The 6255-nt window shown below is 57.1% G+C and overlaps 1 protein-coding gene across 1 annotated transcript in view; it reads right to left on the minus strand.

Annotated features, from left to right (window-relative positions):
* The window catches only part of KIRREL3 (kirre like nephrin family adhesion molecule 3), a 554709-nt gene that overhangs the window by 42624 nt on the left and 505830 nt on the right, over window positions 1-6255 (minus strand). The gene's annotated exons all lie outside the window — the stretch shown is intronic.

Consider the following 6255-nt stretch of genomic DNA (forward strand, 5'->3'; position numbering starts at 1 on the left):
GAATGCCCACCATAGAATGCATATTTTCAAAGTATTCTTTTTTTGTTATTTTTTTAATTATTATTTTTTTTTGCGGTACACGGGCCTCTTACCATTGTGGCGTCTCCCATTGGGGAGCACAAGCTCCGGATGCTCAGGCTCAGCGGCCATGGCTCACGGGCCCAGCCGCTCCGCAGCATGTGGGATCCTTCCAGACCGGGGCACGACCCGTGTCCCCTGCATGGGCAGGGGGTCTCTCAACCACTGTGCCACCAGGGAAGCCCAAATCATTCTTTTTAACTTCTCTCTCCCTCTTTTAAAACAAAGCAGTGTGACATCTGTCGTCTGATTTAATCCTCACAACCATCTTGCGAGGTAAACATTATTATCCCAATTACACAGATCTGGAAACCAAGGCTCAGCAAGACCAAGTGACTTGCTCAAGGTCACACAGTGGCAGAGCCAGGGCTGGAAGCAGGTCCCCTGACACTTGGAGCACCAGGCTGGCTGCTTCCCTTGCAGGGGACAGGTGACAGGCAACCTTTCAAGGCTGAGACAGTGTTTCAGAGGGCCGGGCATCTCCTTAGCACTTTATTCTCCCTCATCCCAGAGTTAGAATGAATCTCTCTTGCCTGGTCCTTCCACCCCATTTCATAGCAGCGTGGTCCCCGCCACGAGACGGGGACTGCCAGGGGGAGAGTGACGCCTCCCGTAGCGCCCGGCACAGGGCCCGGTGCCTGGTGGAAGCTCCATACGTGTTTGCCAACTCCAGTGCAGTCATGCCTTTGATCCCCATGACAACCATGGGATGCGGGATGGGCAGTTATGATGATGGGTGACCATTGTTGGGAGAAGAGGCCCAGAGAAGTTAAGTGACTGGCCTAAGGTCACAGAGCCTCTTCTGAGGTTTGTACTTGTGGATGCACGAGGGTCTCAGGCCTCTGCTTTCCCTGCCTCTCCTCCCTGGACAAACCAGAAGGGGCAGAGGGCTCCTTGGAGGCCACCTGAGGAATCCCTGGCCCTTCTTCCCCAAGGAGGGGCTGGTCAGGAGGGCTGAGCCACGTGTTTCCTCAGTGAATGGGTGAAGGGGTCATTAGGTGAGAGTTGGGGTCCTCACGCAAAGGCCCTTCTTTGCCCAGTAGCCAGAGAAAGTCCATCCTTCCAGCCAGGCCCTGTGCGACCTTCTGGGCCCGTGGGCAGGATGGCAGCCTCTCCAGGCAGTGGAGGCACCTCCAGACCCAGCAGCTCTGCCTTCCAGCCCCTCCCCACCCAGGGCAACCCCAGCAACCTGCTGGCTTCCCTCCGCTCCCCAGGGCCCATCCCTGCCCCCCGAACCTGCCAGGCTCCTCAGGAAACTCCAGGAGACCCTGGGGCCAGGTAAGTACTTGAAGCAGCATGCCTCCAGCTAGTGGCTCTGCCCCCTCCCTTTCTGGCCTCCAGGACGCCTGGTTCAGAACTACAGCCCTGGCGAGTGCCATCCCCCAAGTTTCTATTTCCTAAGGGAGAAAAACCCCTCCCGGCTTCCAAGTTGCTCTCATCAGCCCCAGGACTCCACCGCGATCCTGGTCCAGGGAGGAAGTGGGCCTCATTCAACCCTGCCCAGCCTCCTAGGACGACCTGGGTGCAGGCAGATGGTGGGTGTGGGCCCCGAAGAATAAAGACAGCCTCCTACTCCGCCCTCCCTTTACCCCCCTCATTAGTGCCAGAGGCCTCCTTGGTGCTGTGGCCAGAGAGCCACAGGGAGGCTAATGAGGGCTTTACAGTGCTGGGGAGGGGATTTTATCTGCTTGCTTTGGGCCGGCCCTTCCAGCAAGGAGGGTTGCGCTGGGCTCCTGCCCCGTCCTTCCTCGGTGGCGGCTTTCTGCCCGTGAGCTGTTCAATGGATGTGCTCAGGCGGAGCTTGCTGAGGGCCAGGGAGACCGGAAAGAACCGTCCGAAGCTTCCGGAACAGAATCAACACCTGGCCATCCTGTCTCCGCGACCTCCCCAGTGCTGAGCCAAGGGGGCGAGATTGTGGAAGTGCCCTAAATCAGAGGCTGAAGCGGGAAGGCAGTCCCTTGCCCAGTTTTATTTCCTCAGATATAAAGTGTGAAAGTACAACAGGGGATCTGGAACGTTCCCCCAGCACTGTTGGGCCCGAGACAGTGGTTCTCGCTGCAGTTTACAATATTCTGGGGGAGGTTTTAAACGTCCCATCGCCAGGCCACACCCTGACCAGCTGAATCCCCATTTCAGGGGGTAGACCAGAGCATCAGGGCATTTTAAAGCTCGCAGAGGATTCTGCTGTGTGACCAGGTTTGAGAACATAGTGTCTCTGGGCCTTTGCTCAGTGTAACCACCTGTGATCACGGCTAGTGCTGTGTTTGGAATGTCGGGTTAGAGGAGGGGAGAGGGGAGTGGGACTGTGCTGTGTGATGCTTAGGCGCACGTGCGCGCGCGCACACATCTTCCCAAATAAGTGGTTATCACGCCGGTTGTTCACGTGACCATGCATAATGGATCGGCCTTCGCCTCGGTGCACACCAGATGGGGTAGGAGGGGGTGTGGATGGGGGCTGGGGCGGGTGAGGGGGGGAGGGGGAGGAGGGGGGAAGGGGGGGAGGGGGGAGGGGGAGGAGGGGGGAGGTTTGGGGCCCACAGGCTGAATAGAAATCAACAGTCGCTCCCTCCTGGCAGCTGTGGTCCTGAGAGGAGGGGGTGACTCATTACCTCTCCATTCAGACCCGGGGCCCGGAGCTGGGGTGCCAGGAGGGGAGAAAGTCTCGAGCAGCCCGAGCCTGGAGATGCATTATTCATCCGTCCGCCTCCCAGGATTCGTTATTATCCTGAACCACTATAGAGCTTGGTCTCCTAATTTTTAATCACAGGGAAGGTGGAAGCGTTAGCCTTTTGTGATTAAGCCGGAGATAAAAATAGTTGACGGTTTTGGTGTTGAGCTTGTTGTCTGTCAGGAAAAGTGCATTAGCTGTTGGGTGACTGAGACCTGGGAGGACTTGAGCCCGGGCAGAGCGTGTGCCGGGAGCTGGAAGGCAGCCCGGGGGTCACACCCTTCCTGGGACAGGGGCTGGCTCTGGGGCGCTGCTTTTGAAAGGGGCACATCATGCGAATTAGGGTTCTACAGTGGCGGGGTGCCTGCCTCTTTGCCATTTACCCTCCTGTCATCCGGGCTTTGGGCAGGCGGCTGGGGGCCTTCCTCCTTGCTCTGCCCGTCTCTGGCCATCAGCCGTGTAGACAGTGCCACGTGTGTGGGTGTACAGTGTGGAGGACCCGCGCTCCCTGTGTGGGAGGGAGCCCCTGAGGACTTTCTCCCAGCTCTGCTGCCCAGAGCAAGCGGGCTTCAGTGGAGAGGCGGGCAGGGAGGCACAGGGGAGGTGTAAGAGGCCAGAGAGCACGGTGGCTGCCCAGAGTCACAGGGAGCGAGGGTAAGAGAGGATGGGGAAGTGCAGCCTGGCTCCACCTGGGCGGTAAAGCTTTCACCTGTTTTATGTACTAGGGTTCTTTATACCATTTTACAGCAACAAGAGATTCTGTGGCTAAAAGTTGTATGGGACCGATCCCCAGCCCCACGGCTATCTCTAAGACGCGCTCCTATGATCAGAAGGCCTCCTGCACTAGAGCATGTGCTAGAGGTGACCATCTGACTGTCCTTCCCGCAGGACATCGGCTGGACAGAGAGTAGAGTGGAGCTGGGTTCAGAGGGCTTCCGCCTCCTTCTGGAACTGCTCACTGACTCTGTGCCCAGCTCATTTGACTCCTTGGTCTTGGTTGGCCCGGTTGGTCAACCTTGCCTGAACAGGCTGGGAAAATTCTCTCGGTGCCAGGCCATGGGCAGCACTGTGGGGTCTCCTCCAAAGTCCAGTTGGTCACCTAAGTGGCCCCCTCCAGCCCGCTGGGCTTCCAGGGTTCCCCAGATGCTCCATCAGCCCAGATGGTTGCTCCCCAGAGATGGGGGATGGGACACATCTGCCAGCAGAGGCCAGCAGCCCGGACACGGAGCTTATGTTGCCAGGGGCAGAGGTGGGGCGGTCAGCGGGCCATCCCCCCGCCCCCATCAGTACCGGGAGCACCTCGTAGACGCTAAGCTCTCTGGAGGGCAGGCCCGGGTCCTGTTCAACTCATGTGCAGTGCCTTCTCCACAAGTGGGCTGTTCAAACACAGTCTGGTTGGGTCGCTGCTCTGCTCCAAGCTCTCTGCACTGTCCCTGGAACGTAATTTGAAATCCTCTCTGTTGTCTATAAGCACCTGCACTGCTGGTCCTGGCCTGCCTCTGGGATCCGGCTTCCACTCAGCCACTCAGCCCTCACCACACCCCGCCCCAGGGCCTTTCCATCTGGAATGTTCTTTTCTGTGTCTTTGTCTTGCTGGCTTCTCCTTGTCAGTGATGGTGCAGCTTAAATGCCACGTCCTCTGCGAGGCCTGGCCACCCTGTGTAACAGCCCCTCATGACTCTCTGTCACACCAGCCCCCTTGCTTCTTTATCACCGGGTTCATTTGTATCTCCCCTTATGGAAAGGAGGCTCCCTGACAGCAAAGAAAGACCTTGTCTCTCTTGGTCACTAGATCAGTGCCTGGCACACAGTAGGTGCTCAGTAAATGTTTGTTGAATGAATAAATGAAAGATCCCTGGGTGAGGGGTCTGGCATGGGTGTTTGCTTCCGAGGCCAGCGGTTTCTATGCTGTGGGTGTACGGCGGTGGGTAGAGTTGGGGTGGCGGGCAAAGAGGAGGTGCCTCCCACCCCTCGCGGGGACAGGAACTCCCTATGGTGGGACCTTGGGGAGTGGTTGCTTCCTGCCGTTTCTGGAAAGGAGGAGCCCAGGCGGGAGGGCTTGGGGTGTTGGTGTTCTCGGCTTGTTTTCTTGGTAGCACCAGACCCCTCGGTCGAGGAGGGACCCCCGTCTGACTTGTCTGGATCATAGGCTAGGGAGAGGTCTGCTGCAAGCAGGGTGGCAGCTCGGAGGGCTTCTGGCTTGGAGGGAAGACGAGGTGTGCCTTCCATGGTGCTTTTCTCTGCTTTTAGGGGTCAGTGTTCAGCCCCAGGCCCCAGGGAGTCAGGAAGGGGTGGGGATCGGACTGAGTTTGTGCTGGGAGTGGGGGAGCTGACTGGAGGGGAGGGAGGACCCCCAGGGGCCTCCGAGCTCATCCTAACCAGCACCTCCCACACTCCAGAACCTTCCTTCCTCCCAGTGTCCCGGGTGCACGGCCAGCGTTCCTTCCTTCCCTCCTGAAATTGATGTTTCCACGTCTTTCTTTCAGCCTCTTTCACGCCCCAATCTGAGCCCATAGTGGTTGAGTAAAGCCAGACCCAGCCTGCCCTCTTGAGCTGGTAGGATGAACTTTGTTACTCAAAGCGCATGCCCGGGATGGAGCTGCAGCCTCCTTGTCACCCGGGAGCTTGTTAGAAACGCAGGCACTTGTGCTCCACCTCAAGAGCTCCTGAATCTGGATCTGCGCTTAAAAACGACCGAGATAACTGGTATGTACGTTAAAGTCTGAGGAACACTGCTCTGGAGGGCTCCTAGGATGATTACAAACTGATAAGTGCTTTGAAAAAAAGGCTCATTGGACAGTGAGAACACGTGTGGGGACCTCTGTGCTGGTTGGTGCCTTTCCCTCCATGACTTCCTGGGGGTAGCGTCCTGCTCACTAGACGCTAGATTTAGAGGTGGACCCCAGTATGGATGTGTTTCACTACAGGTTCCTTTGGGACTTCCCTGGTGGCGCAGTGGTTAAGAATCCACCTGCCAATGCAGGGGACACGGGTTCGAGTCCTGGTGTGGGAAGATCCCACGTGCTGTGGAGCAACTAAGCCCATGCACCACAACTATGAAGCCTGTGCTCTAGAGCCTGCGAGCCACAACTACTGAGCCTGAGTGCCACAACTACTGAAGCCCGTGCACCTAGAGCCTGTGCTCTGCAACAAGAGAAGCCACCGCAATGAGAAGCCCTTACACCTCAGAGAGAAGTAGCCCCTGCTCGCCACAACTAGAGAAAAAGCCTGCGTGCAGCAACGAAGACCCAACGCACCGAAAAAATAAAAATATCAGTTTCTTTTGCTTGGGCAGTTCTTTAACTTGGGATGCTGGGGTCCTTCTTCTGGATCATTCTTACCCAGCCTTCCAGATATAGCTAAGGGGTTGCTCAGTCCATGAGGTCTTTCTGGATCTCCCAGTTGGACCAAGTGGCTTTTGTCTATGATCCCATAGCATCCTGGGCATCCGTCTGTCTCAGTATCTCACCTCTTCTATGGAAATGATCCGAGTGTGTTTGTCTTTCCCT

This window comes from Lipotes vexillifer, unplaced genomic scaffold, assembly GCF_000442215.2.
Source record: "Lipotes vexillifer unplaced genomic scaffold, Lipotes_vexillifer_v1.1 scaffold442, whole genome shotgun sequence".
NCBI lineage: Eukaryota > Metazoa > Chordata > Mammalia > Artiodactyla > Lipotidae > Lipotes > Lipotes vexillifer.